Source organism: Podarcis melisellensis (assembly GCF_964234715.1).
Source record: "Podarcis melisellensis genome assembly, chromosome: 16".
NCBI lineage: Eukaryota > Metazoa > Chordata > Lepidosauria > Squamata > Lacertidae > Podarcis > Podarcis melisellensis.
The window spans coordinates 34,961,599-34,975,137 of record NC_138533.1 but is presented as its reverse complement, the minus strand read 5'-3'; positions in this window follow the sequence as shown (position 1 = coordinate 34,975,137).

Sequence of the window (13,539 nt, the reverse complement as noted above, 5' to 3'; positions counted from 1 at the left end):
TAAGCCCCCATTGAACTGAATGGAACTTATTTTCGAGTAGACATGTAGGATTTCACCAGACCCTTATACAGTGGTACCTTGGGTTACATACGCTTCAGGTTACATACGCTTCAGGTTACAGACTCCGCTAACCTGGAAATAGTACCTCGGGTTTAGAACTTAGGATGAGAACAGAAATCGTGTTCCGGCGGCGCGGCAGCAGGAGGAGGCCCCATTAGCTAAAGTGGTGCTTCAAGTTAAGAACAGTTTCAGGTTCAGAACGGACCTCTGGAACGAATTAAGTACTTAACTTGAGGTACCACTGTATATCATGAGAGGGTGGGGAGGGGTATTACTCAGAAGGGTGGTGGGAATGGGTGACTGGCTGATAGGTGTGGTAAACCTGTTGATGACTGTTAACGACTGCAATTGGTCTTACAGGAAAAAGGGGTGAGGTGGCTAAAAATAGCTTTATCATGTATAATGAGATAAGAATCCAATGTCTCTATTCAGACCAGGTCACTCCATGGTTTTAAGTTTGGTAATAAGTTGCAATTCAGCAACTTCTCTTTCCAGTCTATTTCTGAAATTCTTTTGTAATAAGGCAGCTACTTTGAGATCTTGTATAGAATGTCCTGGGAGATTGAAGTGTTCTCCTACTGGTTTCACTGTCTTCTCATTCCTGATGTCAGATTTATTTCCATTTATCCTTTGGCGTAGGGTTTGTCCTGCTTGTCCAATATAGAGAGCTGAAGGGCACTGTTGGCATTTGATGGCATACACAATATTAGAAGATGAGCAATTAAATAGTCCTGAGATGGTATGTTTGATGTTGTTGGGGCCAGTAATGGTGTTGTACGGGTATATGTGGCAGCAAAGTTGGCATCTGGGTTTATTGTAGGCTCTGGTACCAGTGTCCATGTTAAGTCTGGTTGTTGTATTATTGTGGGTGAGGAGTTGTTTAAGATTGGGTGGCTGTCTGTAGGCAATGAGGCTCTGTCTGTAGGGGCTCTGAAGTTGCCATACCTAGGGAGGATCTAGTCAGCAGGCACACAGGTTCCCTGGTCACAGCTTTCCCCATGCTATGACGAGACGCATTGTCTTTCTATTTAAATTATAACAATTTCTCAATTGGCACCTGTGCATTGATTGCAAATTTTATGCAAATCTATGTCCTTCTGGGTAAATGGCCTCCGTGGTTTTAGTCCAGGGATAGCCAATGCAGTGTCCCCAAAATGCCACTGCACTACAATTCTAATCAGCCCCATTCAGTATGACTAGGGATAATGGGAGTTGTAGTCCAGGAATACCCAGACAGTGCCATGTCAAGTTGGCTACCTCCAAGTTAGGCAGATGGTTGTGGCATGTGTGCTACAAAATATTTTAATTTATTTATTCTAATACTATTTGTCACTGTGGAGGCCAATTTCGTTTTCGTTTTCTTTTTTTAATTTTCCACCTCAGGTGCCAAATAGGCTTGGCCCTGCCCTGCCTGTTTCCTATCCCAGCTGGGTGTTATCATCCATCCCCATTCATGTTGGCAGAAATGAGTAGGCAGAAATGTGTCCATCTCCCCTACTGGCTTCCATGCCAACCTGCCCTTCCTTTTCCTCTCTGATTTGCCAGGATCGTGTTACTATATAGAGCCACCAATGGCAAATTCACAGCAGGCATCAAGGTGTAAACAGCTTAGCAGTTGTATGTTAAAAGAACTTCAGTTTTCACACATACACACCCTCTGCACACACACAAAATCCTGTTGGTGTACTGATTTTCAGCTGCGATTTCCAAACCCCTATATGGCTGGAGTCCTCCAGAAAGCCTATGGCCTACAACCTAGGGAGACTTTTCCTAGACTTTTCCTCAGACTGGGACCCCCGGCCAATGTTTTGACAAGTGAGCAGTCATCGCTGAAAGCAATTTTGCAGCGGTACAGGACATTTTTCTAGCATTTGAACTGAGGAAGGATCCAATACGACTGGTGCTCACTTCTGTAGAGTACTTAGCCTAGGTCTCTAGTGCTTGTGGCTAAAAACAAACCAATATTGTTTTTACTAGGGGCTGCTGCTCCTGCTCAGTCCACTCGCCACCCCCTGTCCCTAAGCTTCCCCACCCGGTTTGCCTCAAATCCTCACCCAAATGAGAGAATCTGCAGCCAACTCACAAATGCCTGATTGCCAGAGAGCCACAAACAGGGGACGGTATAATGTCATACCCTCTAAACATTTGAAGCAGGAGGGGAAACAATAGAAAATTCCTCCTCCTGTCACAGCACACTTTTCTTCTTACCCACAACGGAGAAGGTTGCCCACTCTCTTCTAGAGAGCACACTCTATTTTGAATTGGGCTATGGAGTTTTGTAACTTTAAAGGATTATTGCCTGCTTGATTTCCATCACTGAATCTGTTGTATCCTGGCAAGTCTTTTGATGTGAGTAAACCTTCTATTTTTCTTGTTTACTTAGCCTAAGGATGATTTATTTGTTAAGAGGGAAACAAAGAAGGGAGGTGATCCATGACTTCCTAAGCATCCTTGGATATCACAATTGTTCTAGAAGGTTATGCAACTTCTTCTCCAAAAGCTTCCAGAGATAAGCTACACATAGATGGTGATATTATGGTACTCTCCAGAAATAGGTGCTTGCATTCTTACATAAGAGGAAGGATAGTTAATGGGAAAAAATATACTATCCTACTCATCAAAATCCATCCAGCAACCCGCTCCTATAGTGATGTTTAATGGAGGGTGGGTACGATTCAGAGAAAGCCTATGTTCTGATCTCTGGGGCTCAGTCAATACTCTGACAGCTGCATTTTGGACCAGCTGAAGTTTCCAGAGGGCCACACACCTCCAAAGGATCCTCTTAAGGCCCCCACATGCCATGAATTCACCCTTCAGCTACTAGGCAGCCTGACCTATTACAAACACAGTTCTTCAATGTAATTGCCCAATTAGCTGGTAAGTGTAGTATTTTCCCCACACAAACTTATTATTAATTTTTAGATGGATCACAGATTTTTAAGCAACACTCTTATCAGATGCAAGAACAATATTCCGAAAGAAGCTTTTTTCTTTTTTCAGAGGTCGCTAAACATGTAATTTCCCTCTGTCTTCTGCAAATTGTGTTTCGGCCTAATGAATTCCAAACAAATCTGCTAACTTTGTTCCTCGCTGAATAACTGCAGCTAAATAATGAGATGCTCCAGCATCTTCTTACGCTTTTGTCCAAAGTGGAACGCTCTCCTAATTCGCATAAAGTGGGGCCTTGCGCTCCTGATTAGTCAATTTTGCCTTCTCTTCTTTTCAGGATAAGGAGAAAATTATTCCACTGCCACACTTTTAATTCACTGTATAACGATTTCTGTCCTGGCTCATAATCGCCTCCATCATGAAGAGAACTTCTATTATCACCATTTAAAAGGGAAGAGAGGTCCTGGTTTGCCTCTTTTAAAATATTATCATTAGGCTTAAGCGTGTTAATAAAAGTCAGCCCAGCAGTCTAGGCACTGTCTCTGCCACATGCTCTCTTTTTAGCTTGTTAGACCTCCAACCAGAAACCTGAAAGGGAAGGGAAGAGATGAAGAAAGAAGACAGAGCGAGATTCAGAGGAGCAAGAAGAAAAGCGATTCCAGGCGGCGTGAAACAAAAGGGAAAAGATGTCCCCGCTTGTTTGCTCCCACCAAATTTGCCTCTACCCAGTTCAAGAGTAACACCTCTGTTCAGGTCAGCGATTCATTAAAATGCAATCAAATGGTGTCACTTCTGCAAGTCGAGATGTACCCCCTTGGGGAAGAAAGGATGGCTCAACTCAGAAGAACCCTCATTAAGGGGAACCTTCAAAAGGCCATTGATGTCCACAGGAGCATTTCCATAGACTTCAATGGGGCTTGGGAACGGTCTGATTGCGTATCACTGCAAAAACACTGTGCAGCGATTTGAAACCCATCTCTGTGAAGTGCCGATGTTTCGCTTGCAAACCAGAGGAGTCGTCAGACGGATGAAACCCCTTTATATCCCTCCGAGGCCTGATTCTGAGGACTTAACTACAAAGGGTATTTACCTTAAGCAAACAGGGAATGGAAGTCAGGTTTTGGTTTCGACACGGTCTATAAATGAAGATGCTGGGGAGAAATAGGGATTTGGGTATCTCCAGAAGGTGTCCGCTTGCACCATTGGTGTTGCATTGTAACGAAGAGGCATATATGGCCCCGGCAGCATTTAATAAGGTGAAAATAGAGACGGGTGCTTTAGGGATCAGCAACCAGAAGACCTCTAGTTAAATCTGGTAGACCAGCTGGCCCTCTGTAGTGGTGGGGGAGAAATTTGATTGCTTGCACTCCAAGGCAGACCTATCTAATGCACACTTCCTGAAACAATAAGCGGACTGAAACACAGCCAGCATGCATATTTGGGGGAAGCATGCATTAAAATACATACCGTATTTTTTGCTCTATAAGACTCACTTTTTCCCTCCTAAAAAGTAAGGGGAAATATGTGTGTGCGTCTTATGGAGCGAATGCAGGCTGCGCAGCTATCCCAGAAGCCAGAACAGCAAGAGGGATCGCTGCTTTGGCTGTGCAAAATAGGGTATATTAGTGAAAATATATAGGAAATTAAGAACCAATGCAACCAACTTCAGGTTGCATTCGGGTTCCCTCCAGAAGAGCTCCATACCTACCTAACAGTCCTCCTAAGTTCTTTTTTTTTGGTCACAGTAGAGTGTGACAAACATATACCACTTGGAAAATATCTTTTTTGTACACCAGGGGTAGGGGAACATTTCCAACCCAAGGGCTACAGCCCCTCCTGGGCAACCTTCTGAGGACCACATGCCTGAGTCAAAAGTGGGTGGAGCAACAAATGCAAATTTAACCTTCCTACAGTAGGCCAAGTTCTACACTCCACTCTGTCCTCCATTCTGCCAAGCCAGAGACACTATCAGCAGTGGTGTGAGGTCAGTGGACTAGGGAGACTAGGCTAGGATCACACATGTGACTCATTCAGGAAACACCGCTCTCACTCTCAATTGGCTTAGTTTACCTTCAGCTATGCCATTGACTAGGGACACGGGTGGAGCTGTGGCCTAAACCACTGAGCCTAGGGCTTGCCGATCAGAAGGTCAGTGATTCGAATCCCCGCAACAGGGTGAGCTCCCGTTGCTCGGTCCCTGCTCCTGCCAACCTAGCAGTTCGAAAGCACATCAAAGTGCAAGTAGCAAAATAGGTACCGCTCCGGTGGGAAGGTAAACGGCGTTTCCATGTGCTGCCAGAAGCGGCTTAGTCATGCTGGCCACATGGCCCGGAAGCTGTACGCCGGCTCCCTTGGCCAGTAAAGCGAGATGAGCGCCGCAACCCCAGAGTCGTCCATGACTGGACTTAACGGTCAGGGGTCTCTTTACCTTTCCTTACTATGCTCCAATATGGACTACTCAAACTTTTTTAGAGCAAGGTTTGGGAACCTTTTTAGCCTGGTGGGCCAGATCATCATCTCCCCTCACCCAATGGGCCAACTCTAGCAGCTGGGCTAGACCACCTACCAGTCAATCATCTGGCACCCAAATGACTTGGCAGGTGATTGGCAGGTAGGTAAGTGGTTTCTCCCACTGGTCAAAGTTGACCAATGGCAGTGGATGGAGGATCCAGCAAGCAGAACTGAACTCCCCATACATCCATTGTTGCATGTTGTATTCAATCTTGTTTTCTTCAGGCTTCAGTTACCAGCACCTTATTTTTATTTTTTATTAAAGAGCTCTCTCTCACCCCCCCCCATATATATACATGTCAGCATTGCTTCAGTAGACCTGGCTCTTTCACAAAAGAAAATCCTATTAACTACTTGACACAAACAGAACATTTTACATCATATCCCCCCGCCTTGCAACTTGATCAAAAGGTTGGCATTTCTTTTTAATATTATGTCTGCCCAGTTTTGGGGTCCCCCCCTTCCCCCCCGTAGGGGTTAGTATTTATTCCAGGATCATAAATATTTTAAAAGTACGTGGACTCTTCATGTGCTTTGTCTGACAATCATTTTTTGTTATTTCAAACTGGACTTGGATATGGGTATCTTACTGGAGTAAAAGAAGAGAAAAAGAGGGAAAGATTCCCCCCTTCCTTCTCTTTCAAAACCAGCTTTGAAAAATAAAATAAAATAAAACATTGTGAACTGAAATGGCTCTTATTTGAAAGTTTAACTTTTTCTTTCATCAATTTATAATCAGAGTTCTTCTGGTATGTTTGATTCCTGACAAATAATGATAAAAGTCATGTGCCCCCCCTTGCTAATGAGATGATAAAACAGCAGGGATCAAGTTTTTAATTACTAGAGGCTATGCATTGGAGAGGTACCAATGATATTTTCTACTGCATGTCTAAGTTGTAACTTCAGGCTTACGACAGTCCTGCTGTGTTCCTCTGCCTTTGATGCTCACTCATCTTTGTCTCCCGAGAACGTACAAAAACTTTGAGCCTGGATCCTGGGGGTGGGGGGTGGCTTGCAATTATTGCCATAGCCTGCTACAGGTTCCACTGTCAGCTGTCCTTTCCCAGCGAGGGGTCCTTCATGCTGCCCGTTTATAATGGAAAGGAAAATGGGATGCTCAGGGTCACCCTGATCTAGCAAAGAGAGGAGGCTCGTGTCAGAGCTGAGCCACCAGCAAGGGTCCGAGGGGAGCTAGGAAATGTCCTAAGTTGCCAAGTACATAACAAGAGCCCTACTGGATCAGGCCAAAGGCCCATCTAGTCCAGCATCCTGTTCCCAAAGTGGCCAACTGGGTTACTCTGGGGAAACCTACAAGCGGGATCTGAGCAAAACAGCACTCTCCATCTCAAATCAGATTCTGTCATCTGTGCGTGGGGCTGGGAATGTCCCCTGCCTGAAACCCTGGAGAACTGCTTTTAGGGGGCCCTTTGAGAACTGCTTTTGGGGGGCCCTTTGAGATCATTGCTATCACATACCCTCCAACATTTTCCCGATGAAAATAAGGATGTCCTATTCCATTATTATTATTATTATTATTATTATTATTATTATTATTATTCCATACGACTACGTTGCCCCAGACATTCTGGGCAGCTTCCAACTTATAAGTAAAGGGACCCTTGACTATTAGGTCCAGTCGTGACCGATTCTGGAGATGCGGCGCTCATCTCGCTCTATAGGCCGAGGGAGCCGGCGTACAGCTTCCAGGTCATGTGGCCAGCAGGACTAAGCCGCTTCTGGCGAACCAGAGCAGCGCACAGAAATGCCGTTTACCTTCCTGCCGGAGCGGTACCTATTTATCTATTTGCACTTTGACGTGCTTTTGAACTGCTAGGTTGGCAGGAGCAGGGACCGAGCAACGGGAGCTCACCCCGTCGTGGGGATTCGAACCTCCAACCTTCTTGTTATGTACTGAAGTTCTCACCCTGGGCCAGCAGGGGGATACTGTAGATAGTTTTCACTCAGGTCCACGTCAGTTATTTTAGGCGGGAAACCCTGGGTTGTTGTTGCTACAATGTTGATAGTTTTTTAATTAAAAAACCCCACCATAATAAAACATTAAACTAAAAAAACTTCCCTATATAGGGCTGCCTTCAGATGTCTTCTAAAGGTTGTATAGTTACTTATCTCATCAGCTCGGGGGTCACATAACTCCATACCCTCCAACATCTTCCCAATGGATATAGGGATGTCCTAAGGAAAAGCGGGGCATTCCAGGATCGAATCAGAAACCAGGACAGCTTCTGTAAATCCAGGACTGACCTGGGAAATAGGGACACTCAGAGGGTCTCCACTGGGAGGGTCTGCTATTATTGCCAACTGCTCCATCTCTTTCTCAGCACTGCTACCAAATCACTTGCAAATCAGCAGGCAGGCAGTGGCATCTGCCACTCTTCTTTCTCCCTTCCACTGTGTTCTGGGCTGCAGTGAAAGGCAAGTAAACAAACATGTTGCAATGATCTGCAGGATCTGATTTCTTTCCGCAGGGCCTATAAGGCAGAGTTGTTCCGCCTGGCCTTTGGCATGGAATCAACTTGATCTCCTCCCCCCCTTTCCTTTTTCCTTTCTCCTTCTCTGATGGAACTCCTATTTGGGGACTTCCCTGGCTTTTTTCTGGCCCATATAGGACCAGTCTGGATAGTTGGTGAAGATTTGATGTTTTCATCCCCAAAAAAGTTTTTGATTTGAGTTTCTACTGAAATGAGGCTGCATTTTAATGTTGCATTTTAATCTGGTTTTTAAGTTGTATTTTAATCAATTGTTTTTATACCTGGTGTTAGCCGCCCTGAGCCCAGTCTTGGCTGGGGAGGGTGGGGTATAAATATTATTATTATTATTATTATTATTATTATTATTATTATTATTGGTGAAGCTGAGGAACAGGTACAGGGGGCTCTTGCTGGTGGGACCCCTTCTGGGATGTGGATGCTTGCTAGATGCTCAGCCAGCCACCTTGGCACCATCCAAACCAGGCAGGGTTCAAGATCCAAGACAGCCATCAACAAAAGGGAGCAGGTGTTTAGGTGGTGTCTGTACAGAGAAGGCAGACGCTGGGGCCAAAGTTTATAGTTGCTCATTTGCCTTCAGAGGAGGCGGGGGGGACCACTGCACACTCAAAATGGGTTTAACAGGCATTCTTTCTTCCCAGAGAATCATGGGGAATGGGAGCATGGCTGAGAAGATGGAGTTTTCAACTCAACAATGCCCCCGGATGCTTTGGAAGAAGTCCGTGGCCATTAAAGTGATGAATGTTTATGGAGGAAAGATGTCCGTTCCACAGCAGTCCAGCTTCTGACAAAAACAAAATCACAAGAATGCAAAAAGAGGCAGCTGGATCCAAAGGCAGAGAAAGCTGCTCTGGTACCCGGAGCGGCACCTGTGGGGGCGGAGCTATCTGCCCACGGGGGTGGGGCTAGCTGCCCATGGCGAGTGTCCCAGGGTTGTGCTCGCCGCGGTGGGTGTCTGGGTGGTGGCGTGGCAATGTAACCCCCCTCAGGGATAATAATAATAATACATTTTATTTATACCCCACCCTCCCCGGCCAGAGCCGGGCTCAGGGTGGCTAACACCAATAAAATCACAGTGAAAACATAATAGGAGGAAAAACCAAAACCAAAACAAAACAATTTAAAATACAGGTTAAAATGCAATATAAAATGCAGCCTCATTTTAAAAGCAGCCGATAAATCAAGGGATGACACTCGGGGCAGACCGCACTCCCCTTTCTCCGCCAGTGGCTGGATCAGGCCAATGGTCCATCTATCCCAGCATCCTGTTCTCACAGTTGCCTATGCAAGGCACACAAGCAGGACCTGAGCACATGAGCACTTTCCCCTTTTCTGTGGCTCCCGGCAGCTGGCATTCAGACGCATTATTGCCTCCTGCTGTGGCAGAACAGCTTAGCCATCATGAGTAGTAGCCATTGACCGTCTTCTCCTCCACAAATGTGTCTAATCTTCTTTTAAAGTCATCCAAGTTGGTGGCCACTGGTGCCTCCTGACAGGGTGAGTTCCATAGTTTAACTTTCCATAGTTTATTATGTGTTATATACAGACTGAAAACAACAGTAGCAGCCAATTGTGTTAACTGTCGGAGCCTCCATACGACCGAGCTGTAATGGCTACTCCTCCAGCCGTATCTTCAGAACCCCATCCAGGCTCTCCTCTGGCGGTGATAAATGACCTAAGCCTTTGAATGAGACTTCAGGCACGCTCTCCATTGCGCAGAGTACTCAGACAGCAGCAGGAGGAGCCAGAAATATGTGCTACATTGCTACTTTATTTCTAACTATGCAAGACAGAAAAGAATATGTGTCTGCTCTCTGTGAGAGACAGAAAACAAAAGGACATGGAAACAGGAAACCAGTAACTTCAACATCCGTCTCCCATCTCCCGTGAGACTTTCAACAGTCTGGAATGTCAACAGAGTCTTGTGACTCCAAGAACTGCACAGTGGCATAACAGAAACCTAACATTAACTGGATTGCTTTTCATTCCAGACATGGAACTGATAAGTGAACACACTGGCAATTTCTGCTCCTGTTTCCATCAGAATCCATTTCCATCCCTACTTGAAATGCAGCTCCTTTCTTCCCTGACCGCTGTCCGAGCTGGCTATGAATGATGGAAGTTGCAGTCCAGCAACATCTTGGGACTCAACATTGAAGGACACTGATTTGAATAGCACATACACACTTGCAAATGTGAAGTGCCTTGGGAGAGGGTGGAGATAGGAATATGGTATGGAAAATAAGTTACAATTTGAGAATTATTCAACAAATGCTAATACGGAAATGTGCCCTTAATACATTACATAATGTACCATGAAATGAAATGGACCACAAAATGTAAATATAATCTAAACAGCAGGATCGCTCTGTTTTTTAATTATCTGCTCACTGAAACATTTTTAAAGCATTTAAGAGATGTTTGCAAAATTGGAGTTTGCAATACTTCGGCAGGGGGATAAATGATTCCTATTTTGCTTAGGGAATCGTACGGGTAGATTTGATAGCATCGACTGCATCAAGGGCTATATTAATCATAAAACATGCAATTAATTATCTAGTATTAGTACATGACAGTTGAGACCGGATCATCCCAAAGTTGAAGACATTAAAAAATGAAACAAAACCTAAAGTATTGGTCAGAAACCAGCTTGGCCAGAGAGCTGCTTTGAAAAAAGGGTGAAGATTAGTCAGCCAAAACTCTAACCTCTTCAGCTCGTGCCAGTCTTCCAGTCTTCCAGATTCAGTCACCAGTCTGTTGTTTTCCCCTCTGAAGTGGAGGGCCTAAGGCAGTGATGTCCAAACTTGGCCCTCCAGCTATTTTGGGACTACAATTCCCACCATCCCTGACCGCTGGTCCTGTTAGCTAGGGATGATGGGAGCTGTAGTCCCAAAACATCTTAAGGGCTGAGGTGGGGGATGCCTGTCCTAGAGCAACGTTTGCCTTTTGTTTTGGATCATGGGTCAGCAAACGTTTTCAGCAGGGGGCCGGTCCACTGTCCTTCAGACCTTGTGGGGGGGGGGTGGACTATATTTTGGGGAGAAAAGAAATGAATGAATTCCTATGCCCCACAAATAACCCAGAGATGCATTTTAAATAAAAGGACACAATCTACTCATGTAAAACACACTGATTGTCCGCGGGCCGGATTTAGAAGGTGATTGGACGGGATCCGGTCCCCGGGCCTTAGTTTGCCTACCCATGTTTTGGATGAACACAGTGGTGGCTGAATCTGTTGAAGATGGTAGGGAGGTTGGCAGGGAGCCCAACAGTAGGTGGCGCCAGAGCCAACAGCAGCTCAGAGCCAACTAATTCTAGTTTTCTCCCTGTCCTCCTCTCTGCCCAGCAATTCAAGGGGCAAAACTGGAGGAAGCCAACAAGCAATGCCACCTTCTGGGCAGGATGTGAGTAAGAAGCCTAGCAGGTGAGGGAGGTAAGAAGCATGAGGTTGGTGGGACAGGGACCCGTTTTCCCAAACAGACCATCCTCCACTGGCTTAATGCCATGGGGCTGCTTCATTTTAATGTTAACTGGTCAGGTTGTTTTTGCTCCTATGGTTCTGAGAGACCAGGGCTCAAATCCCCTCTCAGGCATGAAGTCCGCGGTTGGGTGACCTTGGGCTGGCAACATTAACCCCACCCCTTGCAGATGACCACAGTGCCTGGAGACATTCAGTCAGGTTGTGCATCCATAGCAATGACCAGAGGAGGAATAACCTATGGGAGGATCACAGAGAGAAGAATTGCCATGGTGCATCTGCAGTAGCACAACGGGGGCTTTCATCTGCCCCAGAGGTGAATTTAGGGGAGCACGACCGGTTGACCCATATGCAGCACTGAGTTGAGAAGGCACCGCAGGGGGCACCACAACAACAACTTAGAATGGAGGGTGAGAGGCTGGGGGGGCGCCAAATTTTTTGTGTTGCACAGGGTGTCGCTGAAATTTGAAAACTCAAAGCCCACCACGGTCTGCCCCAGCTGCAACAAAACATATCTCGCCCATATTGATCTCTACTGCCGCAGATGCTGTAATTCTCTAATGGTTTCATGTCACCCCTAAAGGCACACTCTTTCATTGTCTCCCAAGACACAAGGATGTCAACTCTACTCAACTTGATCTAACCTACCTCACAGGGTTGTTGTGTGGGCAGAGTGGGAGAGGAGAACTATGTATGCCACCTTAAGCTCCTTGGGGGGAATGTAGTGTGTAGATGCAATCAATCAATCAATTAGCAAACTCATTCTTCAACTCTGGATCCTTATGGAGCCAAAATGGCACCATCCTGTGCTTGGGAGAATACCCCAGATTTGCAGATGTACCAAAAAAAGATCCTTGGTGCAGGGGCAACCCTAATTGGGTGGGGTGAATCCAAAACAGACCAATGAGAACTGAGCATGCTCAAGAAGCATGGGGTGTTGTGTGAGAGAGAGATGGAATGGAATATCTTGGGAAAGGGCATGGCTGGCATGCCTTGTGCAACCTTGTCACCCCTGTTTCAAGAGAAGTCGCCTCCGTGTGTGTGTGTGTTTTAAGCCTGATTTTCAGAAAAGGTTTTCAGCATTCTCCATAACTCCCCCCCCCCCCTTTACAATAACTAATCAGCCGCATTTTTTTTTTTGCTTTCTAAAGACACACAGAGAAAGAAACAGAGAGACGGGTTGAGCTTTGAACTCTTCTCCCTCCCACCCCCTTCCAATCTCCTCTTTGGGTCTTGGTTGAAAAGCCTCCCCCCCCCCTTCTCATTTGCGTTTAAAATGGATGTTTCATACGGGTTGATTAGTGTTAGTATGGAATACCAGCCGCTCTGAGCTGAGCGCTCAGCTTGATATCTGCGGATTATTCATCAGCTACCCCAGCAGGGGGGACAGTTTCTCACTTTCCCTGTATAGCCTCAAAAGTGTTCAGGTTTGCTTTTTAAGCTACCCCCCCCTTCTGTACACTTTCCTTTTCCACAACGCTCCCCCCACTGCCCCCTCCGCAAATCGGAAAGGCTATGAGACTGTGCATAGCATCACACCAGCTCCCCGAAAATGCCAAATTCCCCAATTCAGAGGCCAACCGCCTTGTTTCCAACAGTGCACAGAAACCGGACCACATACTATGATTTGCCCTTTTCCAGCCTGACTAGGCCAGTTCTTTGACACTGTCGAAGCGACAGATCCTGAAAGAGCTAGAAAATCCGTTTGCTTTGTCAATGCTCCCAAACACAGAACTTGGCTTAAAATAATAATAAAAAGCGACACGGAAACCAATACAGAGTTGTGTCCGACTGTTTAAAGTAGTATGACACTGCTTTAAACGTATAGTGCAGATGGGGCCTAACAGGGGTCTGTTCATTTCAATGGGTCTACTCTAGAGTAGAACATAGGTGGACACAACCCAGCAAGAAAATAAAGCTAGCCTTTGCCAAACTTAAAGGCCAACAGACTAGATTGCAGAACTAAATGGCCTTTCTTAAAAAAAAAAATTGACAATTCACACCTGCATCTGTATCCACAGGTTGACTGTTTTCAAGAGTCCCTCCCTGCAGCCACCATTTATAAATTTGTTCAGCTGTAGCAGGTGCTTAATA